General features: G+C 45.5%; 1 protein-coding gene across 4 annotated transcripts in view; it reads right to left on the reverse strand.

The window, feature by feature from the left end:
- The window catches only part of LOC138749573 (lysine-specific demethylase 2B-like), a 702,276-nt gene that overhangs the window by 558,639 nt on the left and 117,236 nt on the right, over positions 1 to 26,401 (reverse strand). The gene's annotated exons all lie outside the window — the stretch shown is intronic.

Consider the following 26,401-nt stretch of genomic DNA (forward strand, 5'->3'; position numbering starts at 1 on the left):
ACGGCCAAGCAGAGTCTATCCCCTTTCCTATATTGTCAAACCGCCAAGTAGAGTCAATCCCCTTTCCTATATTGTCAAACCGCCAAGCAGTGTCTATCACCTTTCCAATATTGTCAAACCACCAAGCAGAGCCTATCCCCTTTCCTATATTGTCAAACCGCCAAGCAGAGTCTATCCCATTTCCTATATTGTCAAACCGCCAAGTAGAGTCTATCCCCTTTCCTATATCGTCAAACCGCCAAGCAGAGTCTATCCCCGTTCCTATATTGTGAAACAGCTAAGCAGAGTCTATCCCAGTTCCTATATTGTCAAACCGCCAAGCAGCGTCTATCCTAGTTCCTATATTGTCAAACCGCCAAGCAGAGTCTATCCTCGTTTCAATATTGTGAAACAGCCAAGCAGAGTCTATCCCCATTCCTTTATGATCAAACCGCCAAGCAGAGTTTATCCCCATTCCTATATTGTAAAATCGCCAAGCAGAGTCTATCCCCGTTGCTATATTGTGAAACAGCCAAGCAGAGTCTATCCCCGTTCCTATATTGTGAAACAGCCAAGCAGAGTCTATCCCCATTCCTATATGATCAAACCGCCAAGCAGAGTCGATCCCAGTTCCTATATTGTGAAACAGCCAAGCAGAGTCTATCCCCATTCCTATATTATCAAACTGCCAGGAAGAGTCTATCCCCTTTCCTATATTGTCAAACTCCCAAGCAGTGTCTATCCCCTTTCCTATATTGTCAAACCGCCAAGCAGTATCTATCCCCTTTCCTATATTGAGAAACAGCCAAGAGGTCTATCCCCATTGCTACATGATCAAACCGCCAAGCAGAGTCTATCCCCAGTCCTATATTGTCAAACCGCCAAGCAGAGTCCATCCCCATTCCAATATTGTGAAACAGCCAAGCAGTGTCTATCCCAATTCCTATATGACCAAACCGCCAAGTAGAGTCTATCCCAGTTCCTATATTGTCAAACCACCAAGCAGAGTCTATCCCCGTTCCTATATTGTGAAACAACCAAGCAGAGTCTATCCCCATTCCTATATGATGAAACCGCCAAAAAGAGTCTATCCCCGTTCCTATATTGTGAAACAGCCATGCAGAGTCTATCCCCATTCCTATATTCTCTAACCGCCAAGCAGGTTCTATCCCCGTTCCTATATTGTGAAACAGCCAAGCAGAGTCTATCCCCATTCCTATATTGTCAAACCGCCAAACAGTCTATCCCCGTTCCTATATTGTCAAACCGCCAAGCAGTGTCTATCCCCTTTCCTATATTGTCAAACCGCCAAGCAGAGTCTATCCCCGTTCCTATATTGTGAAACAGCCAAGCAGAGTCTATCCCCATTCCTATATGATCAAACTGCCAAGCAGAGTCTATCCCCGTTGCTATATTGTGAAACAGCCAAGCAGAGTCTTTCCCCGTTCCTATATTGTGAAACAGCCAAGCAGTCTATCCCCATTCCTATATGATCAAACGGCCAAGCAGAGTCTATCCCCGTTCCTATATTGTCAAACCGCCAAGCAGAGTCTATCCCCGTTCCTACATTGTGAAACAGCCAAGCAGAGTCTATACCCATCCCTATATGATCAAATCGACAAGCAGAGTCTATACACGTTCCTATATTGTGAAACAGACAAGCAGAGTCTATCCCCATTCCTATATTATCAAACCGCCAAGCAGAGTCTATACCCTTTCCTATATTGTCAAACCGCCAAGCAGTGTCTATCCCCTTTCCTATATTGTCAAAACGCCAAGCAGAGTCTATCCCCTTTCCTATATTGTGAAACAGCCAAGCAGAGTCTATCCCCATTCCTATATGATCAAACCGCTAAGCAGAGTCTAACCCCGTTCCTATATTGTCAAACCGCCAAGCAGAGTCTATACCAGTTCCTATATTGTGAAACAGCCAAGCAGAGTCTATCCCCATTCGTATATTATCAAACTGCCAGGCAGAGTCTATCCCCTTTCCTATATTGTTAAACCGCCAAGCAGTCTATCCCCATTCCTACATGATCAAACCGCCAAGCAGAGTCTATCCCCATTCCTATATTGTCAAACCGCCAAGCAGAGTCAATCCCCGTTCCTATATTGTGAAACAGCCAAGCTGATTCTATCCCTATTCCTATATGATCAAACCGCCAAGTAGAGTCTATCTTCGTTCCTATATTGTGAAATAGCCAAGCAGAGTCTATCCCCGTTCCTATATTGTGAAACAGCCAAGCAGAGTCTATCCCCGTTCCTATATTGTCAAACCGCCAAGCAGAGTCTATCCCCTTTCCTATATTGTCAAACCGCCAATCAGAGTCTATCCCCGTTCCTATATTGTCAAACAGCCAAACAGTGTCTATCCCCTTTCCTATATTGTCAAACGGCCAAGCAGAGTCTATCCCCTTTCCTATTTTGTCAAACCGCCAAGTAGAGTCTATCCCCTTTCCTATATTGTCAAACCGCCAAGCAGTGTCTATCACCTTTCCAATATTGTGAAACAGCCAAGCAGAGTCTATCCCCATTCCTTTATGATCAAATCGCCAAGCAGAGACTATTCCCATTCCTAAATTGTAAAATCGCCAAGCAGAGTCTATCCCCGTTGATATATTGTGAAACAGCCAAGCAGAGTCTATCCCCGTTGCTATATTGTCAAACCGCCAAGCAGAGTCTATCCCCGTTCCTATATTGTGAAACAGCCAAGCAAAGTCTATCCCCATTCCTATATGATCAAACCGACAAGCAGAGTCTTTTCCCGTTCCTATATTGTGAAACAGCCAAGCAGAGTCTATCCCCATTCCTATATGATCAAACCGCCAAGCAGAGTCTATCCCAGTTCCTATATTGTGAAACAGCCAAGCAGAGTCTATACCCATTCCTATATTATCAAACTGCCAGGCAGAGTCTATCCTCTTTCCTATATTGTCAAACCGCCAAACAGTGTCTATCCCCTTTCCTATATTGTCAAACCGCCAAGCAGAGTCTATCCCCTTTCCTATATTGTGAAACAGCCAAGCAGTCTATCCCCATTGCTACATGATCAAACCGCCAAGCAGAGTCTATCCCCAGTCTTATATTGTCAAACCGCCAAGGAGAGTCCATCCCCATTCCAATATTGTGAAACAGCCAAGCAGAGTCTATCCCCATTCCTATATGATCAAACCGCCAAGCAGAGTCTATCCCCGTTCCTATATTGTGAAACAGCGAAGCAGAGTCTATCCCCATTCCTATATGACCAAACCGCCATGTAGAGTCTATCCCAGTTCCTATATTGTCAAACCGCCAAGCAGAGTCTATCCCCATTCCTATATGATCAAACCGCCAAGTAGAGTCTATCCCAGTTCCTATATTGTCAAACCGCCTAGCAGAGTCTATCCCCGTTCCTATATTGTGAAACAGCCAAGCAGAGTCTATCCCCATTCCTATATGATCAAACCGCCAAGCAGAGTCGATCCCAGTTCCTATATTGTGAAACAGCCAAGCAGAGTCTATCCCCATTCCTATATTATCAAACTGCCAGGAAGAGTCTATCCCCTTTCCTATATTGTCAAACTCCCAAGCAGTGTCTATCCCCTTTCCTATATTGTCAAACCGCCAAGCAGTATCTATCCCCTTTCCTATATTGAGAAACAGCCAAGCAGTCTATCCCCATTGCTACATGATCAAACCGCCAAGCAGAGTCTATCCCCAGTCCTATATTGTCAAACCGCCAAGCAGAGTCCATCCCCATTCCAATATTGTGAAACAGCCAAGCAGAGTCTATCCCCATTCCTATATGACCAAACCGCCAAGTAGAGTCTATCCCAGTTCCTATATTGTCAAACCACCAAGCAGAGTCTATCCCCGTTCCTATATTGTGAAACAACCAAGCAGAGTCTATCCCAATTCCTATATGATGAAACCGCCAAAAAGAGTCTATCCCCGTTCCTATATTGTGAAACAGCCATGCAGAGTCTATCCCCATTCCTATATTCTCTAACCGCCAAGCAGGTTCTATCCCCGTTCCTATATTGTGAAACAGCCAAGCAGAGTCTATCCCCATTCCTATATTGTCAAACCGCCAAACAGTCTATCCCCGTTCCTATATTGTCAAACCGCCAAGCAGTGTCTATCCCCTTTCCTATATTGTCAAACCGCCAAGCAGAGTCTATCCCCGTTCCTATATTGTGAAACAGCCAAGCAGAGTCTATCCCCATTCCTATATGATCAAACTGCCAAGCAGAGTCTATCCCCGTTGCTATATTGTGAAACAGCCAAGCAGAGTCTTTCCCCGTTCCTATATTGTGAAACAGCCAAGCAGTCTATCCCCATTCCTATATGATCAAACGGCCAAGCAGAGTCTATCCCCGTTCCTATATTGTCAAACCGCCAAGCAGAGTCTATCCCCGTTCCTACATTGTGAAACAGCCAAGCAGAGTCTATACCCATCCCTATATGATCAAACCGACAAGCAGAGTCTATACACGTTCCTATATTGTGAAACAGACAAGCAGAGTCTATCCCCATTCCTATATTATCAAACCGCCAAGCAGAGTCTATACCCTTTCCTATATTGTCAAACCGCCAAGCAGTGTCTATCCCCTTTCCTATATTGTCAAAACGCCAAGCAGAGTCTATCCCCTTTCCTATATTGTGAAACAGCCAAGCAGAGTCTATCCCCATTCCTATATGATCAAACCGCTAAGCAGAGTCTAACCCCGTTCCTATATTGTCAAACCGCCAAGCAGAGTCTATACCAGTTCCTATATTGTGAAACAGCCAAGCAGAGTCTATCCCCATTCGTATATTATCAAACTGCCAGGCAGAGTCTATCCCCTTTCCTATATTGTTAAACCGCCAAGCAGTCTATCCCCATTCCTACATGATCAAACCGCCAAGCAGAGTCTATCCCCATTCCTATATTGTCAAACCGCCAAGCAGAGTCAATCCCCGTTCCTATATTGTGAAACAGCCAAGCTGATTCTATCCCTATTCCTATATGATCAAACCGCCAAGTAGAGTCTATCTTCGTTCCTATATTGTGAAATAGCCAAGCAGAGTCTATCCCCGTTCCTATATTGTGAAACAGCCAAGCAGAGTCTATCCCCGTTCCTATATTGTCAAACCGCCAAGCAGAGTCTATCCCCTTTCCTATATTGTCAAACCGCCAGAGTCTATCCCCGTTCCTATATTGTCAAACAGCCAAACAGTGTCTATCCCCTTTCCTATATTGTCAAACGGCCAAGCAGAGTCTATCCCCTTTCCTATTTTGTCAAACCGCCAAGTAGAGTCTATCCCCTTTCCTATATTGTCAAACCGCCAAGCAGTGTCTATCACCTTTCCAATATTGTGAAACAGCCAAGCAGAGTCTATCCCCATTCCTTTATGATCAAATCGCCAAGCAGAGACTATTCCCATTCCTAAATTGTAAAATCGCCAAGCAGAGTCTATCCCCGTTGATATATTGTGAAACAGCCAAGCAGAGTCTATCCCCATTGCTATATTGTCAAACCGCCAAGCAGAGTCTATCCCCGTTCCTATATTGTGAAACAGCCAAGCAGAGTCTATCCCCATTCCTATATGATCAAACCGACAAGCAGAGTCTTTTCCCGTTCCTATATTGTGAAACAGCCAAGCAGAGTCTATCCCCATTCCTATATGATCAAACCGCCAAGCAGAGTCTATCCCAGTTCCTATATTGTGAAACAGCCAAGCAGAGTCTATACCCATTCCTATATTATCAAACTGCCAGGCAGAGTCTATCCTCTTTCCTATATTGTCAAACCGCCAAGCAGTGTCTATCCCCTTTCCTATATTGTCAAACCGCCAAGCAGAGTCTATCCCCTTTCCTATATTGTGAAACAGCCAAGCAGTCTATCCCCATTGCTACATGATCAAACCGCCAAGCAGAGTCTATCCCCAGTCTTATATTGTCAAACCGCCAAGGAGAGTCCATCCCCATTCCAATATTGTGAAACAGCCAAGCAGAGTCTATCCCCATTCATATATGATCAAACCGCCAAGCAGAGTCTATCCCCGTTCCTATATTGTGAAACAGCGAAGCAGAGTCTATCCCCATTCCTATATGACCAAACCGCCATGTAGAGTCTATCCCAGTTCCTATATTGTCAAACCGCCAAGCAGAGTCTATCCCCATTCCTATATGATCAAACCGCCAAGTAGAGTCTATCCCAGTTCCTATATTGTCAAACCGCCTAGCAGAGTCTATCCCCGTTCCTATATTGTGAAACAGCCAAGCAGAGTCTATCCCCATTCCTATATGATCAAACCGCCAAGCAGAGTCTATCCCAGTTCCTTTATTGTGAAACAGCCAAGCAGAGTCTATCCCCGTTCCTATATTGTCAAACCGCCAAGCTGTGTCTATCCCCATTCCTATATGGTCAAACCGCCAAGCAGTGTCTATCCCCTTTCCTATATTGTCAAAGCGCCAAACAGAGTCTATCCCCTTTCCTATATTGTGAAACAGCCAAGCAGACTCTATCCCCGCTCCTATATTGTGAAACAGCCAAGCAGAGTCTATCCCCACTCCTATATTATCAAACCGCCAAGCAGAGTCTATCCCCGTTCCTATATTGTCAAACCGTCAAGCAGTCTAACACCGTTCCTATATTGTGAAACAGCCAAGCAGAGTCTATCCCCATTCCTATATGATCAAACCGCCAAGCAGTGTCTATCCCCTTTCCTATATTGTGAAACAGCCAAGCAGTCTATCCCCATTCCTACATGATCAAACCGCCAAGCAGAGTCTATCGCCGTTCCTATATTGTCAAACCGCCAAGCAGAGTCTATCCCCGTTCCTATATTGTGAAACAGCCAAGCAGAGTCTATCCCCGTTCCTATATTGTCAAACCGCCCAAGTAGAGTCTATCCCCGTTCCTATATTGTGAAACAGCCAAGCAGAGTCTATCCCCATTCCTATATGATCAAACCGCCAAGCAGAGTCTATCCCTGTTTATATATTGTCAAACCGCCAAGCAGAGTCTATCCCCTTTCCTATATTGTCAAACCGCCAATCAGAGTCTATCCCCGTTCCTATATTGTCAAACCGCCAAACAGTGTCTATCCCCTTTCCTATATTGTCAAACGGCCAAGCAGAGTCTATCCCCTTTCCTATATTGTCAAACCGCCAAGTAGAGTCTATCTCCGTTCCTATATTGTGAAATAGCCAAGCAGAGTCTATCCCCGTTCCTATATTGTGAAACAGCCAAGCAGAGTCTATCCCCGTTCCTATATTGTCAAACCGCCCAAGTAGAGTCTATCCCCGTTCCTATATTGTGAAACAGCCAAGCAGAGTCTATCCCCATTCCTATATGATCAAACCGCCAAGCAGATTCTATCCCTGTTTATATATTGTCAAACCGCCAAGCAGAGTCTATCCCCTTTCCTATATTGTCAAACCGCCAATCAGAGTCTATCCCCGTTCCTATATTGTCAAACCGCCAAACAGTGTCTATCCCCTTTCCTATATTGTCAAACGGCCAAGCAGAGTCTATCCCCTTTCCTATATTGTCAAACCGCCAAGTAGAGTCTATCCCCTTTCCTATATTGTCAAACCGCCAAGCAGTGTCTATCACCTTTCCAATATTGTCAAACCACCAAGCAGAGTCTATCCCCTTTACTATATTGTCAAACCGCCAAGCAGAGTCTATCCCATTTCCTATATTGTCAAACCGCCAAGTAGAGTCTATCCCCTTTCCTATATCGTCAAACCGCCAAGTAGAGTCTATCCCCTTTCCTATATTGTCAAACCGCCAAGTAGAGTCTATCCCCGTTCCTATATTGTGAAACAGCCAAGCAGAGTCTATCCCCATTCCGTGAACTACTCTTTGCAGATGATGCCGCTTTAGTTGCCCATTCAGAGCCAGCTCTTCAGCGCTTGACGTCCTGCTTTGCGTAAACTGCCAAAATGTTTGGCCTGGAAGTCAGCCTGAAGAAAACTGAGGTCCTCCATCAGCCAGCTCCCCACCATGACTACCAGCCCCCCCACATCTCCATCGGGCACACAAAACTCAAAACGGTCAACCAGTTTACCTATCTCGGCTGCACCATTTCATCAGATGGAAGGATCGACAATGAGATAGACAACAGACTCGCCAAGGCAAATAGCGCCTTTGGAAGACTACACAAAAGAGTCTGGAAAAACAACCAACTGAAAAACCTCACAAAGATAAGCGTGTACAGAGCCGTTGTCATACCCACACTCCTGTTCGGCTCCGAATCATGGGTCCTCTACCGGCACCACCTACGGCTCCTAGAACGCTTCCACCAGCGTTGTCTCCGCTCCATCCTCAACATCCATTGGAGCGCTCACACCCCTAACGTCGAGGTACTCGAGATGGCAGAGGTCGACAGCATCGAGTCCACGCTGCTGAAGATCCAGCTGCGCTGGATGGGTCACGTCTCCAGAATGGAGGACCATCGCCTTCCCAAGATCGTATTATATGGCGAGCTCTCCACTGGCCACCGTGACAGAGGTGCACCAAAGAAAAGGTACAAGGACTGCCTAAAGAAATCTCTTGGTGCCTGCCACATTGACCACCGCCAGTGGGCTGATAACGCCTCAAACCGTGCATCTTGGCGCCTCACAGTTTGGCGGGCAGCAGCCTCCTTTGAAGAAGACCGCAGAGCCCACCTCACTGACAAAAGGCAAAGGAGGAAAAACCCAACACCCAACCCCAACCAACCAATTTTCCCTTGCAACCGCTGCAATCGTGTCTGCCTGTCCCGCATCGGACTGGTCAGCCACAAACGAGCCTGCAGCTGACGTGGACTTTTTACCCCCTCCATAAATCTTCGTCCGCGAAGCCAAGCCAAAGAGAGAGAGAGAAGATTGTCAAACCGCCAAGCATTGTCTATGCCCTTTCCTATATTGTCAAACCGCCAAGCAGAGTCTATCCCCATTCCTATATGATCAAACCGCTAAGCAGAGTCTAACCCCGTGCCTATATTGTCAAACCGCAAAGCAGAGTCTATCCCCATTCCTATATGATCAAACCGCCAAGCAGAGCATATCCCCGTTCCTATATTGTCAAACCGCCAAGCAGAGTCTATCCCCGTTCCTATATTGTGAAACAGCTAAGCAGAGTCTATCAAAGTTCCTATATTGTCAAACCGCCAAGCAGCGTCTATCCTAGTTCCTATATTGTCAAACCGCCAAGCAGAGTCTATCCTCGTTTCAATATTTTGAAACAGCCAAGCAGAGTCTATCCCCATTCCTTTATGATCAAACCGCCAAGCAGAGTTTATCCCCATTCCTATATTGTAAAATCGCCAAGCAGAGTCTATCCCCGTTGCTATATTGTGAAACAGCCAAGCAGAGTCTATCCCCGTTCCTATATTGTGAAACAGCCAAGCAGAGTCTATCCCCATTCCTATATGATCAAACCGCCATGCAGAGTCTATCCCAGTTCCTATATTGTGAAACAGCCAAGCAGAGTCTATCCCCATTCCTATATTGTCAAACCGCCAAGCAGTGTCTATCCACTTTCCTATATTGTCAAACCGCCAAGCAGTATCTATCCCCTTTCCTATATTGAGAAACAGCCAAGCAGTCGATCCCCATTGCTACATGATCAAACCGCCAAGCAGTCTATCCCCAGTCCTATATTGTCAAACCGCCAAGCAGAGTCCATCCCCATTCCAATATTGTGAAACAGCCAAGCAGAGTCTATCCCCATTCCTATATGACCAAACCGCCAAGTAGAGTCTATCCCAGTTCCTATATTGTCAAACCACCAAGCAGTGTCTATCCCCGTTCCTATATTGTGAAACAGCCAAGCAGAGTCTATCCCCATTCCTATATGATGAAACCGCCAAGCAGAGTCTATCCCCGTTCCTATATTGTGAAACAGCCATGCAGAGTCTATCCCCATTCATTTATTCTCTAACCGCCAAGCAGAGTCTATCCCCGTTCCTATATTGTGAAACAGCCAAGCAGAGTCTATCCCCATTCCTATATTGTCAAACCGCCAAACAGAGTCTATCCCCGTTCCTATATTGTCAAACCGCCAAGCAGTGTCTATCCCCTTTCCTATATTGTCAAACCGCCAAGCAGAGTCTATCCCCGTTCCTATATTGTGAAACAGCCAAGCAGAGTCTATCCCCATTCCTATATGATCAAACTGCCAAGCAGAGTCTATCCCCGTTGCTATATTGTGAAACAGCCAAGCAGAGTCTTTCCCCGTTCCTATATTGTGAAACAGCTAAGCAGTCTATCCCCATTCCTATATGATCAAACGGCCAAGCAGAGTCTATCCCCGTTCCTATATTGTCAAACCGCCAAGCAGAGTCTATCCCCGTTCCTATATTGTGAAACAGCCAAGCAGAGTCTATCCCCGTTCCTATATTGTGAAACAGCCAAGCAGAGTCTATCCCCGTTCCTATATTGTGAAACAGCCAAGCAGAGTCTATCCCAGTTCCTATATTGTCAAACCGCCAAGCAGAGTCTATCTCCGTTCCTTTCTTGTGAAACAGCCAAGTAGATTCTATTCCCGTTCCAAGATTGTGAAACAGCCAAGCAGATTCTATCCCCGTTCCTAGATTGTGAAACAGCCAAGCAGAGTCTATCCCTGTTCCTATATTGTGAAACAGCCAAGCAGATTCTATCCCCGTTCCTATATTGTGAAACAGCCAAGCAGAGTCTATCCCCATTCCTATATGATCAAACCGCCAAGCAGAGTCTAACCATGTTCCTATATTGTCAAACCACCAAGCAGAGTCTATCCCCTTTCCTATATTGTCAAACCGCCAAGCAGAGTCTATCCCCGTTCCTATATTGTCAAACCGCCAAGCAGTGTCTATCCCCTTTCCTATATTGTCAAACCGCAAAGCAGAGTCTATCCCTTTTCCTATATTGTCAAACCGCCAAGTAGAGTCTATCCCCTTTCCTATATTGTCAAAGCGCCAAGCAGTGTCTATCCCCTTTCCTATATTGTCAAACCACCAAGCAGAGTATATCCCCTTTCCTATATTGTCAAACCGCCAAGTAGAGTCTATCCCCTTTCCTATATCGTCAAACCGCCAAGTAGAGTCTATCCCCTTTACAATATTGTCAAACAGCCAAGCATTGTCTATCCCCTTTCCTATATTGTCAAACCACCAAGCAGGGTCTATCCCCGTTCCTATATTGTGAAACCGCCAAGCAGAGTCTATCCCCGTTCCTATATTGTGAAACAACCAAGCAGAGTCTATCCCCATTCCGATATGATCAAACCGCCAAGTAGAGTCTATCCCAGTTCCTATATTGTCAAACCGCCTAGCAGAGTCTATCCCAGTTCCTATATTGTGAAACAGCCAAGCAGAGTCTATCCCCGTTCCTATATTGTCAAACCGCCAAGCTGTGTCTATCCCCATTCCTATATGGTCAAACCGCCAAGCAGTGTCTATCCCCTTTCCTATATTGTCAAACCACCAAGCAGAGTCTATCCCCTTTCCTATATTGTCAAAACGCCAAGCAGAGTCTATCCCCTTTCCTATATTGTCAAACCACCAGGGGAATCTATGCCCTTTCCTATATCGTCAAACCGACAAGTAGCGTCTATCCCCTTTCCTATATTGTCAAACAGCCAAGCATTGTCTATCACCTTTCATATATTGTCAAACCGCCAATCAGAGTCTATCCCCGTTCCTATATTGTGAAACAGCCAAGCAGCGTCTATCCCCGTTCCTATATTGCCAAACCGCCAAGCAGAGTCTATCCCCGTTCCTATATTGTGAAACAGACAAGCAGAGTATATCCCCATTCCTATATTATCAAACCGCCAAGCAGAGTCTATCCCCGTTCCTATATTGTGAAACAGCCAAGCAGAGTCTATCCCCATTCCTATATTATCAAACCGCCAGGCAGAGTCTATCCCCTTTCCTATATTGTCAAAACGCCAAGCAGTGTCTATCCCCTTTCCTATATTGTCAAAGCGCCAAACAGAGTCTATCCCCTTTCCTATATTGTGAAACAGCCAAGCAGAGTCTATCCCCGTTCCGATATTGTGAAACAGCCATGCAGAGTCTATCCCCACTCCTATATTATCAAACCGCCAAGCAGAGTCTATCCCCGTTCCTATATTGTCAAACCGTCAAGCAGTCTAACCCCGTTCCTATATTGTGAAACAGCCAAGCAGAGTCTATCCCCATTCCTATATCAAACCGCCAAGCAGAGTCTATCCCCATTCCTATATTGTCAAACCGCCAAGCAGAGTCTATCCCCGTTCCTATATTGTGAAACAGCCAAGCTGATTCTATCCCTATTCCTATATGATCAAACCGCCAAGTAGAGTCTATCTCCGTTCCTATATTGTGAAATAGCCAAGCAGAGTCTATCCCCGTTCCTATATTGTGAAACAGCCAAGCAGAGTCTATCCCCGTTCCTATATTGTCAAACCGCCAAGCAGAGTCTATCCCCTTTCCTATATTGTCAAACCGCCAATCAGAGTCTATCCCCGTTCCTATATTGTCAAACCGCCAAACAGTGTCTATCCCCTTTCCTATATTGTCAAACGGCCAAGCAGAGTCTATCCCCTTTCCTATATTGTCAAACCGCCAAGTAGAGTCTATCCCCTTTCCTATATTGTCAAACCGCCAAGCAGTGTCTATCACCTTTCCAATATTGTCAAACCACCAAGCAGAGCCTATCCCCTTTCCTATATTGTCAAACCGCCAAGCAGAGTCTATCCCATTTCCTATATTGTCAAACCGCCAAGTAGAGTCTATCCCCTTTCCTATATCGTCAAACCGCCAAGCAGAGTCTATCCCCGTTCCTATATTGTGAAACAGCTAAGCAGAGTCTATCCCAGTTCCTATATTGTCAAACCGCCAAGCAGCGTCTATCCTAGTTCCTATATTGTCAAACCGCCAAGCAGAGTCTATCCTCGTTTCAATATTGTGAAACAGCCAAGCAGAGTCTATCCCCATTCCTTTATGATCAAACCGCCAAGCAGAGTTTATCCCCATTCCTATATTGTAAAATCGCCAAGCAGAGTCTATCCCCGTTGCTATATTGTGAAACAGCCAAGCAGAGTCTATCCCCGTTCCTATATTGTGAAACAGCCAAGCAGAGTCTATCCCCATTCCTATATGATCAAACCGCCAAGCAGAGTCGATCCCAGTTCCTATATTGTGAAACAGCCAAGCAGAGTCTATCCCCATTCCTATATTATCAAACTGCCAGGAAGAGTCTATCCCCTTTCCTATATTGTCAAACTCCCAAGCAGTGTCTATCCCCTTTCCTATATTGTCAAACCGCCAAGCAGTATCTATCCCCTTTCCTATATTGAGAAACAGCCAAGCAGTCTATCCCCATTGCTACATGATCAAACCGCCAAGCAGAGTCTATCCCCAGTCCTATATTGTCAAACCGCCAAGCAGAGTCCATCCCCATTCCAATATTGTGAAACAGCCAAGCAGAGTCTATCCCCATTCCTATATGACCAAACCGCCAAGTAGAGTCTATCCCAGTTCCTATATTGTCAAACCACCAAGCAGAGTCTATCCCCGTTCCTATATTGTGAAACAACCAAGCAGAGTCTATCCCCATTCCTATATGATGAAACCGCCAAAAAGAGTCTATCCCCGTTCCTATATTGTGAAACAGCCATGCAGAGTCTATCCCCATTCCTATATTCTCTAACCGCCAAGCAGGTTCTATCCCCGTTCCTATATTGTGAAACAGCCAAGCAGAGTCTATCCCCATTCCTATATTGTCAAACTGCCAAACAGTCTATCCCCGTTCCTATATTGTCAAACCGCCAAGCAGTGTCTATCCCTTTTCCTATATTGTCAAACCGCCAAGCAGAGTCTATCCCCGTTCCTATATTGTGAAACAGCCAAGCAGAGTCTATCCCCATTCCTATATGATCAAACTGCCAAGCAGAGTCTATCCCCGTTGCTATATTGTGAAACAGCCAAGCAGAGTCTTTCCCCGTTCCTATATTGTGAAACAGCCAAGCAGTCTATCCCCATTCCTATATGATCAAACGGCCAAGCAGAGTCTATCCCCGTTCCTATATTGTCAAACCGCCAAGCAGAGTCTATCCCCGTTCCTACATTGTGAAACAGCCAAGCAGAGTCTATACCCATCCCTATATGATCAAACCGACAAGCAGAGTCTATACACGTTCCTATATTGTGAAACAGACAAGCAGAGTCTATCCCCATTCCTATATTATCAAACCGCCAAGCAGAGTCTATACCCTTTCCTATATTGTCAAACCGCCAAGCAGTGTCTATCCCCTTTCCTATATTGTCAAAACGCCAAGCAGAGTCTATCCCCTTTCCTATATTGTGAAACAGCCAAGCAGAGTCTATCCCCATTCCTATATGATCAAACCGCTAAGCAGAGTCTAACCCCGTTCCTATATTGTCAAACCGCCAAGCAGAGTCTATACCAGTTCCTATATTGTGAAACAGCCAAGCAGAGTCTATCCCCATTCGTATATTATCAAACTGCCAGGCAGAGTCTATCCCCTTTCCCATATTGTTAAACCGCCAAGCAGTCTATCCCCATTCCTACATGATCAAACCGCCAAGCAGAGTCTATCCCCATTCCTATATTGTCAAACCGCCAAGCAGAGTCAATCCCCGTTCCTATATTGTGAAACAGCCAAGCTGATTCTATCCCTATTCCTATATGATCAAACCGCCAAGTAGAGTCTATCTTCGTTCCTATATTGTGAAATAGCCAAGCAGAGTCTATCCCCGTTCCTATATTGTGAAACAGCCAAGCAGAGTCTATCCCCGTTCCTATATTGTCAAACCGCCAAGCAGAGTCTATCCCCTTTCCTATATTGTCAAACCGCCAATCAGAGTCTATCCCCGTTCCTATATTGTCAAACAGCCAAACAGTGTCTATCCCCTTTCCTATATTGTCAAACGGCCAAGCAGAGTCTATCCCCTTTCCTATTTTGTCAAACCGCCAAGTAGTCTATCCCCTTTCCTATATTGTCAAACCGCCAAGCAGTGTCTATCACCTTTCCAATATTGTGAAACAGCCAAGCAGAGTCTATCCCCATTCCTTTATGATCAAATCGCCAAGCAGAGACTATTCCCATTCCTAAATTGTAAAATCGCCAAGCAGAGTCTATCCCCGTTGATATATTGTGAAACAGCCAAGCAGAGTCTATCCCCATTGCTATATTGTCAAACCGCCAAGCAGAGTCTATCCCCGTTCCTATATTGTGAAACAGCCAAGCAGAGTCTATCCCCATTCCTATATGATCAAACCGACAAGCAGAGTCTTTTCCCGTTCCTATATTGTGAAACAGCCAAGCAGAGTCTATCCCCATTCCTATATGATCAAACCGCCAAGCAGAGTCTATCCCAGTTCCTATATTGTGAAACAGCCAAGCAGAGTCTATACCCATTCCTATATTATCAAACTGCCAGGCAGAGTCTATCCTCTTTCCTATATTGTCAAACCGCCAAGCAGTGTCTATCCCCTTTCCTATATTGTCAAACCGCCAAGCAGAGTCTATCCCCTTTCCTATATTGTGAAACAGCCAAGCAGTCTATCCCCATTGCTACATGATCAAACCGCCAAGCAGAGTCTATCCCCAGTCTTATATTGTCAAACCGCCAAGGAGAGTCCATCCCCATTCCAATATTGTGAAACAGCCAAGCAGAGTCTATCCCCATTCCTATATGATCAAACCGCCAAGCAGAGTCTATCCCCGTTCCTATATTGTGAAACAGCGAAGCAGAGTCTATCCCCATTCCTATATGACCAAACCGCCATGTAGAGTCTATCCCAGTTCCTATATTGTCAAACCGCCAAGCAGAGTCTATCCCCATTCCTATATGATCAAACCGCCAAGTAGAGTCTATCCCAGTTCCTATATTGTCAAACCGCCTAGCAGAGTCTATCCCCGTTCCTATATTGTGAAACAGCCAAGCAGAGTCTATCCCCATTCCTATATGATCAAACCGCCAAGCAGAGTCTATCCCAGTTCCTTTATTGTGAAACAGCCAAGCAGAGTCTATCCCCGTTCCTATATTGTCAAACCGCCAAGCTGTGTCTATCCCCATTCCTATATGGTCAAACCGCCAAGCAGTGTCTATCCCCTTTCCTATATTGTCAAACCACCAAGCAGAGTCTATACCCTTTCCTATATGGTCAAAACGCCAAGCAGAGTCTATCCCCTTTCCTATATTGTCAAACCACCAGGGGAGTCTATGCCCTTTCCTATATCGTCAAACCGACAAGTAGCGTCTATCCCCTTTCCTATATTGTCAAACAGCCAAGCATTGTCTATCCCCTTTCATATACTGTCAAACCGCCAATCAGAGTCTATCCCCCTTCCTATATTGTGAAACAGCCAAGCAGAGTCTATCTCCGTTCCTATATTGTCAAACCGCCAAGCAGAGTCTATCCCCGTTCCTATATTGTGAAACAGCCAAGCAGAGTCTATCCCCATTCCTATATTATCAAACCGCCAAGCAGAGTCTATCCCCGTTCCTATATTGTGAAACAGCCAAGCAGAGTCTATCCCCATTCCTATATTATCAAACAGCCAGGCAGAGTCTATCCCCTTTCCTATATTGTCAAAACGCCAAGCAGTGTCTATCCCCTTTCCTATATTGTCAAAGCGCCAAACAGAGTCTATCCCCTTTCCTATATTGTGAAACAGCCAAGCAGAGTCTATCCCCGTTCCTATATTGTGAAACAGCCAAGCAGAGTCTATCCCCACTCCTATATTATCAAACCGCCAAGCAGAGTCTATCCCCGTTCCTATATTGTCAAACCGTCAAGCAGTCTAACACCGTTCCTATATTGTGAAACAGCCAAGCAGAGTCTATCCCCATTCCTATATGATCAAACCGCCAAGCAGTGTCTATCCCCTTTCCTATATTGTGAAACAGCCAAGCAGTCTATCCCCATTCCTACATGATCAAACCGCCAAGCAGAGTCTATCGCCGTTCCTATATTGTCAAACCGCCAAGCAGAGTCTATCCCCGTTCCTATATTGTGAAACAGCCAAGCAGAGTCTATCCCCGTTCCTATATTGTCAAATCGCCCAAGTAGAGTCTATCCCCGTTCCTATATTGTGAAACAGCCAAGCAGAGTCTATCCCCATTCCTATATGATCAAACCGCCAAGCAGAGTCTATCCCTGTTTATATATTGTCAAACCGCCAAGCAGAGTCTATCCCCTTTCCTATATTGTCAAACCGCCAATCAGAGTCTATCCCCGTTCATATATTGTCAAACCGCCAAACAGTGTCTATCCCCTTTCCTATATTGTCAAACGGCCAAGCAGAGTCTATCCCCTTTCCTATATTGTCAAACCGCCAAGTAGAGTCTATCTCCGTTCCTATATTTTGAAATAGCCAAGCAGAGTCTATCCCCGTTCCTATATTGTGAAACAGCCAAGCAGAGTCTATCCCCGTTCCTATATTGTCAAACCGCCCAAGTAGAGTCTATCCCCGTTCCTATATTGTGAAACAGCCAAGCAGAGTCTATCCCCATTCCTATATGATCAAACCGCCAAGCAGATTCTATCCCTGTTTATATATTGTCAAACCGCCAAGCAGAGTCTATCCCCTTTCCTATATTGTGAAACAGCCAAGCAGAGTCTTTCCCCGTTCCTATATTGTGAAACAGCTAAGCAGTCTATCCCCATTCCTATATGATCAAACGGCCAAGCAGAGTCTATCCCCGTTCCTATATTGTCAAACCGCCAAGCAGAGTCTATCCCCGTTCCTATATTGTGAAACAGCCAAGCAGAGTCTATCCCCATTCCTATATTATCAAACCGCCAAGCAGAGTCTATACCCTTTCCTATATTGTCAAACCGCCAAGCAGTGTCTATCCCCTTTCCTATATTGTCAAAACGCCAAGCAGAGTCTATCCCCTTTCCTATATTGTGAAACAGCCAAGCAGAGTCTATCCCCATTCCAATATGATCAAACCGCTAAGCAGAGTCTAACCCCGTTCCTATATTGTCAAACCGCCAAGCAGGGTCTATACCAGTTCCTATATTGTGAAACAGCCAAGCAGAGTCTATCCCCATTCCTATATTATCAAACTGCCAGGCAGAGTCTATCACCTTTCCTATATTGTTAAACCGCCAAGCAGTGTCTATCCCCTTTCCTATATTGTCAAACCGCCAAGCAGTGTCCATCCCCTTTCCTATATTGTGAAACAGCCAAGCAGTCTATCCCCATTTCTACATGATCAAACCGCCAAGCAGAGTCTAAACCCAGTCCTATATTGTCAAACCGCCAAACAAAGTCCATCCCCATTCCAATATTGTGAAACAGCCAAGCAGAGTCTATCCCCATTCCTTTATGATCAAATCGCCAAGCAGAGACTATTCCCATTCCTAAATTGTAAAATCGCCAAGCAGAGTCTATCCCCGTTGATATATTGTGAAACAGCCAAGCAGAGTCTATCCCCATTGCTATATTGTCAAACCGCCAAGCAGAGTCTATCCCCATTCCTATATGATCAAACCGACAAGCAGAGTCTTTTCCCGTTCCTATATTGTGAAACAGCCAAGCAGAGTCTATCCCCATTCCTATATGATCAAACCGCCAAGCAGAGTCTATCCCAGTTCCTATATTGTGAAACAGCCAAGCAGAGTCTATACCCATTCCTATATTATCAAACTGCCAGGCAGAGTCTATCCTCTTTCCTATATTGTCAAACCGCCAAGCAGTGTCTATCCCCTTTCCTATATTGTCAAACCGCCAAGCAGAGTCTATCCCCTTTCCTATATTGTGAAACAGCCAAGCAGTCTATCCCCATTGCTACATGATCAAACCGCCAAGCAGAGTCTATCCCCAGTCTTATATTGTCAAACCGCCAAGGAGAGTCCATCCCCATTCCAATATTGTGAAACAGCCAAGCAGAGTCTATCCCCATTCCTATATGATCAAACCGCCAAGCAGAGTCTATCCCCGTTCCTATATTGTGAAACAGCGAAGCAGAGTCTATCCCCATTCCTATATGACCAAACCGCCATGTAGAGTCTATCCCAGTTCCTATATTGTCAAACCGCCAAGCAGAGTCTATCCCCATTCCTATATGATCAAACCGCCAAGTAGAGTCTATCCCAGTTCCTATATTGTCAAACCGCCTAGCAGAGTCTATCCCCGTTCCTATATTGTGAAACAGCCAGGCAGAGTCTATCCTCTTTCCTATATTGTCAAACCGCCAAGCAGTGTCTATCCCCTTTCCTATATTGTCAAACCGCCAAGCAGTATCTATCCCCTTTCCTATATTGAGAAACAGCCAAGCAGTCGATCCCCATTGCTACATGATCAAACCGCCAAGCAGTCTATCCCCAGTCCTATATTGTCAAACCGCCAAGCAGAGTCCATCCCCATTCCAATATTGTGAAACAGCCAAGCAGAGTCTATCCCCATTCCTATATGACCAAACCGCCAAGTAGAGTCTATCCCAGTTCCTATATTGTCAAACCACCAAGCAGAGTCTATCCCCGTTGCTATATTGTGAAACAGCCAAGCAGAGTCTATCCCCATTCCTATATGATGAAACCGCCAAGCAGAGTCTATCCCCGTTCCTATATTGTGAAACAGCCATGCAGAGTCTATCCCCATTCATTTATTCTCTAACCGCCAAGCAGAGTCTATCCCCGTTCCTATATTGTGAAATAGCCAAGCAGAGTCTATCCCCATTCCTATATTGTCAAACCGCCAAACAGAGTCTATCCCCGTTCCTATATTGTCAAACCGCCAAGCAGTGTCTATCCCCTTTCCTATATTGTCAAACCGCCAAGCAGAGTCTATCCCCGTTCCTATATTGTGAAACAGCCAAGCAGAGTCTATCCCCATTCCTATATGATCAAACTGCCAAGCAGAGTCTATCCCCGTTGCTATATTGTGAAACAGCCAAGCAGAGTCTTTCCCCGTTCCTATATTGTGAAACAGCTAAGCAGTCTATCCCCATTCCTATATGATCAAACGGCCAAGCAGAGTCTATCCCCGTTCCTATATTGTCAAACCGCCAAGCAGAGTCTATCCCCGTTCCTATATTGTGAAACAGCCAAGCAGAGTCTATCCCCATTCCTATATTATCAAACCGCCAAGCAGAGTCTATACCCTTTCCTATATTGTCAAACCGCCAAGCAGTGTCTATCCCCTTTCCTATATTGTCAAAACGCCAAGCAGAGTCTATCCCCTTTCCTATATTGTGAAACAGCCAAGCAGAGTCTATCCCCATTCCTATATGATCAAACCGCTAAGCAGAGTCTAACCCCGTTCCTATATTGTCAAACCGCCAAGCAGGGTCTATACCAGTTCCTATATTGTGAAACAGCCAAGCAGAGTCTATCCCCATTCCTATATTATCAAACTGCCAGGCAGAGTCTATCACCTTTCCTATATTGTTAAACCGCCAAGCAGTGTCTATCCCCTTTCCTATATTGTCAAACCGCCAAGCAGTGTCTATCCCCTTTCCTATATTGTGAAACAGCCAAGCAGTCTATCCCCATTTCTACATGATCAAACCGCCAAGCAGAGTCTAAACCCAGTCCTATATTGTCAAACCGCCAAACAAAGACCATCCCCATTCCAATATTGTGAAACAGCCAAGCAGAGTCTATCCCCATTCCTTTATGATCAAATCGCCAAGCAGAGACTATTCCCATTCCTAAATTGTAAAATCGCCAAGCAGAGTCTATCCCCGTTGATATATTGTGAAACAGCCAAGCAGAGTCTATCCCCATTGCTATATTGTCAAACCGCCAAGCAGAGTCTATCCCCATTCCTATATGATCAAACCGACAAGCAGAGTCTTTAGCCGTTCCTATATTGTGAAACAGCCAAGCAGAGTCTATCCCCATTCCTATATGATCAAACCGCCAAGCAGAGTCTATCCCAGTTCCTATATTGTGAAACAGCCAAGCAGAGTCTATACCCATTCCTATATTATCAAACTGCCAGGCAGAGTCTATCCTCTTTCCTATATTGTCAAACCGCCAAGCAGTGTCTATCCCCTTTCCTATATTGTCAAACCGCCAAGCAGAGTCTATCCCCTTTCCTATATTGTGAAACAGCCAAGCAGTCTATCCCCATTGCTACATGATCAAACCGCCAAGCAGAGTCTATCCCCAGTCTTATATTGTCAAACCGCCAAACAGTGTCTATCCCCTTTCCTATATTGTCAAACGGCCAAGCAGAGTCTATCCCCTTTCCTATATTGTCAAACCGCCAAGTAGAGTATATCCCCTTTCCTATATTGTCAAACCGCCAAGCAGTGTCTATCACCTTTCCAATATTGTCAAACCACCAAGCAGAGTCTATCCCCTTTACTATATTGTCAAACCGCCAAGCAGAGTCTATCCCATTTCCTATATTGTCAAACCGCCAAGTAGAGTCTATCCCCTTTCCTATATCGTCAAACCGCCAAGTAGAGTCTATCCCCTTTCCTATATTGTCAAACCGCCAAGTAGAGTCTATCCCCGTTCCTATTTTGTGAAACAGCCAAGCAGAGTCTATCCCCATTCCGTGAACTACTCTTTGCAGATGATGCCGCTTTAGTTGCCCATTCAGAGCCAGCTCTTCAGCGCTTGACGTCCTGCTTTGCGTAAACTGCCAAAATGTTTGGCCTGGAAGTCAGCCTGAAGAAAACTGAGGTCCTCCATCAGCCAGCTCCCCACCATGACTACCAGCCCCCCCACATCTCCATCGGGCACACAAAACTCAAAACGGTCAACCAGTTTACCTATCTCGGCTGCACCATTTCATCAGATGCAAGGATCGACAATGAGATAGACAACAGACTCACCAAGGCAAATAGCGCCTTTGGAAGACTACACAAAAGAGTCTGGAAAAACAACCAACTGAAAAACCTCACAAAGATAAGCGTATACAGAGCCGTTGTCATACCCACACTCCTGTTCGGCTCCGAATCATGGGTCCTCTACCGGCACCACCTACGGCTCCTAGAACGCTTCCACCAGCGTTGTCTCCGCTCCATCCTCAACATCCATTGGAGCGCTCACACCCCTAACGTCGAGGTACTCGAGATGGCAGAGGTCGACAGCATCGAGTCCACGCTGCTGAAGATCCAGCTGCGCTGGATGGGTCACGTCTCCAGAATGGAGGACCATCGCCTTCCCAAGATCGAATTATATGGCGAGCTCTCCACTGGCCACCGTGACAGAGGTGCACCAAAGAAAAGGTACAAGGACTGCCTAAAGAAATCTCTTGGTGCCTGCCACATTGACCACCGCCAGTGGGCTGATAACGCCTCAAACCGTGCATCTTGGCGCCTCACAGTTTGGCGGGCAGCAGCCTCCTTTGAAGAAGACCGCAGAGCCCACCTCAATGACAAAAGGCAAAGGAGGAAAAACCCAACACCCAACCCCAACCAACCAATTTTCCCTTGCAACCGCTGCAATCGTGTCTGCCTGTCCCGCATCGGACTGGTCAGCCACAAACGAGCCTGCAGCTGACGTGGACTTTTTACCCCCTCCATAAATCTTCGTCCGCGAAGCCAAGCCAAAGAGAGAGAGAGAAGATTGTCAAACCGCCAAGCATTGTCTATGCCCTTTCCTATATTGTCAAACCGCCAAGCAGAGTCTATCCCCATTCCTATATGATCAAACCGCTAAGCAGAGTCTAACCCCGTGCCTATATTGTCAAACCGCTAAGCAGAGTCTATCCCCATTCCTATATGATCAAACCGCCAAGCAGAGCATATCCCCGTTCCTATATTATCAAACCGCCAAGCAGAGTCTATCCCCGTTCCTATATTGTGAAACAGCTAAGCAGAGTCTATCCCAGTTCCTATATTGTCAAACCGCCAAGCAGCGTCTATCCTAGTTCCTATATTGTCAAACCGCCAAGCAGAGTCTATCCTCGTTTCAATATTGTGAAACAGCCAAGCAGAGTCTATCCCCATTCCTTTATGATCAAACCGCCAAGCAGAGTTTATCCCCATTCCTATATTGTAAAATCGCCAAGCAGAGTCTATCCCCGTTGCTATATTGTGAAACAGCCAAGCAGAGTCTATCCCCGTTCCTATATTGTGAAACAGCCAAGCAGAGTCTATCCCCATTCCTATATGATCAAACCGCCATGCAGAGTCTATCCCAGTTCCTATATTGTGAAACAGCCAAGCAGAGTCTATCCCCATTCCTATATTATCAAACTGCCAGGAAGAGTCTATCCCCTTTCCTATATTGTCAAACCGCCAAGCAGTGTCTATCCACTTTCCTATATTGTCAAACCGCCAAGCAGTATCTATCCCCTTTCCTATATTGAGAAACAGCCAAGCAGTCTATCCCCATTGCTACATGATCAAACCGCCAAGCAGTCTATCCCCAGTCCTATATTGTCAAACAGCCAAGCAGAGTCTATCCCCATTCCTATATGACCAAACCGCCAAGTAGAGTCTATCCCAGTTCCTATATTGTCAAACCACCAAGCAGAGTCTATCCCCGTTCCTATATTGTGAAACAGCCAAGCAGAGTCTATCCCCATTCCTATATGATGAAACCGCCAAGCAGAGTCTATCCCCGTTCCTATATTGTGAAACAGCCATGCAGAGTCTATCCCCATTCATTTATTCTCAAACCGCCAAGCAGAGTCTATCCCCGTTCCTATATTGTGAAACAGCCAAGCAGAGTCTATCCCCATTCCTATATTGTCAAACCGCCAGAGTCTATCCCCGTTCCTATATTGTCAAACCACCAAGCAGTGTCTATCCCCTTTCCTATATTGTCAAACCGCCAAGCAGAGTCTATCCCCTTTCCTATATTGTGAAACAGCCAAGCAGAGTCTATCCCCATTCCTATATGATCAAACTGCCAAGCAGAGTCTATCCCCGTTGCTATATTGTGAAACAGCCAAGCAGAGTCTTTCCCCGTTCCTATATTGTGAAACAGCTAAGCAGTCTATCCCCATTCCTATATGATCAAACGGCCAAGCAGAGTCTATCCCCGTTCCTATATTGTCAAACCGCCAAGCAGAGTCTATCCCCGTTCCTATATTGTGAAACAGCCAAGCAGAGTCTATCCCCATTCCTATATTATCAAACCGCCAAGCAGAGTCTATACCCTTTCCTATATTGTCAAACCGCCAAGCAGTGTCTATCCCCTTTCCTATATTGTCAAAACGCCAAGCAGAGTCTATCCCCTTTCCTATATTGTGAAACAGCCAAGCAGAGTCTATCCCCATTCCTATATGATCAAACCGCTAAGCAGAGTCTAACCCCGTTCCTATATTGTCAAACCGCCAAGCAGGGTCTATACCAGTTCCTATATTGTGAAACAGCCAAGCAGAGTCTATCCCCATTCCTATATTATCAAACTGCCAGGCAGAGTCTATCCCCTTTCCTATATTGTTAAACCGCCAAGCAGTGTCTATCCCCTTTCCTATATTGTCAAACCGCCAAGCAGTGTCTATCCCCTTTCCTATATTGTGAAACAGCCAAGCAGTCTATCCCCATTTCTACATGATCAAACCGCCAAGCAGAGTCTAAACCCAGTCCTATATTGTCAAACCGCCAAACAGAGTCCATCCCCATTCCAATATTGTGAAACAGCCAAGCAGAGTCTATCCCCATTCCTATATGACCAAAGTGCCAAGTAGAGTCTATCCCAGTTCCTATATTGTGAAACAGCCAAGCAGAGTCTATCCCCATTCCTATATTGTGAAACAGCCAAGCAGAGTCTATCCCCATTCCTATATAGTGAAACAGCCAAGCAGATTCTATCCCCGTTCCTATATTGTGAAACAGCCAAGCAGAGTCTATCCCCGTTCCTATATCGTGAAACAGCCAAGCAGAGTCTATCCCTGTTCCTATATTGTCAAACCGCCAAGCAGAGTCTATCGCCGTTCCTATATTGTGAAACAGCCAAGCAGAGTCTATCCCCGTTCCTATATTGTGGAACAGCCAAGCAGAGTCTATCCCCGTTCCTATATTGTGAAACAACCAAGCAGAGTCTATCCCCGTTCCTATATTGTGAAACAACCAAGCACAGTCTATCCCCATTCCTATATGATCAAACCGCCAAGCAAAGTCTATCCCAGTTCCTATATTGTGAAACAGCCAAGCAGAGTCTATCCCCGTTCCTATATTGTCAAACCGCCAAGCAGTGTCTATCCCCGTTCCTATATTGTCAAACCGCCAAGCAGTGTCTATCCTCGTTCCCATATTGTCAAACCGCCAAGCAGAGTCTATCCTCGTTCCCATATTGTCAAACCGCCAAGCAGAGTCTATCTCCGTTCCTATATTGTGAAACAGCCAAGCAGATTCTATCCCCGTTCCTATATTGTGAAAGAGCCAAGCAGAGTCTATCCCTGTTCCTATATTGTGAAACAGCCATGCAGAGTCTATCACTGTTCCTATATTGTCAAACCGCCAAGCAGAGTCTATCTCCGTTCCTATATTGTGATACAGCCAAGCAGAGTCTATCCCCGTGCCTATATTGTCAAACCGCCCAAGTAGAGTCTATCCCCGTTCATATATTGTGAAACGGCAAAGCAGAGTCTATCCCCATTCCTATATGATCAAACCGCCAAGCAGAGTCTATCGCTGTTCATATATTGTCAAACCGCCAAGTAGAGTCTATCCCCGTTCCTATATTGTCAAACCGCCAAACAGTGTCTATCCCCTTTCCTATTTTGTCAAACGGCCAAGCAGAGTCTATCCCCTTTCCTATATTGTCAAACTGCCAAGTAGAGTCTATCCCCTTTCCTATATTGTCAAACCGCCAAGCAGCGTCTATCACCTTTCCTATATTGTCAAACCACCAAGCAGAGTCTATCCCCTTTCCTATATTGTCAAACCGCCAAGCAGAGTCTATCCCCTTTCCTATATTGTCAAAACGCCAAGTAGAGTCTATCCCCTTTCCTATATCGTCAAACCGCCAAGTAGAGTCTATCCCCTTTCCTTTATTGTCAAACCGCCAAGCATTGTCTATCCCCTTTCCTATATTGTCAAACCGCCAAGCAGAGTCTATCCCCATTCCTATATGGTCAAACCGCTAAGCCGAGTCTAACCCCGTTCCTATATTGTCAAACCGCCAAGCAGAGTCTATCCCCATTCCTATATGATCAAACCGCCAAGCAGAGCATATCCCCGTTCCTATATTGTCAAACCGCCAAGCAGAGTCTATCCCCGTTCCTATATTGTGAAACAGCGAAGCAGAGTCTATCCCAGTTCCTATATTGTCAAACCGCCAAGCAGCGTCTATCCCAGTTCCTATATTGTCAAACCGCCAAGCAGAGTCTATCCCCGTTTCAATATTGTGAAACAGCCAAGCAGAGTCTATCCCCATTCCTTTATGATCAAACCGCCAAGCAGAGTCTATCCCCATTCCTAAATTGTAAAATCGCCAAGCAGAGTCTATCCCCGTTGATATATTGTGAAACAGCCAAGCAGAGTCTATCCCCATTGCTATATTGTCAAACCGCCAAGCAGAGTCTATCCCGGTTCCTATATTGTGAAACAG

This window comes from Narcine bancroftii, chromosome 14 (genome assembly GCF_036971445.1).
Source record: "Narcine bancroftii isolate sNarBan1 chromosome 14, sNarBan1.hap1, whole genome shotgun sequence".
Lineage (NCBI taxonomy): Eukaryota > Metazoa > Chordata > Chondrichthyes > Torpediniformes > Narcinidae > Narcine > Narcine bancroftii.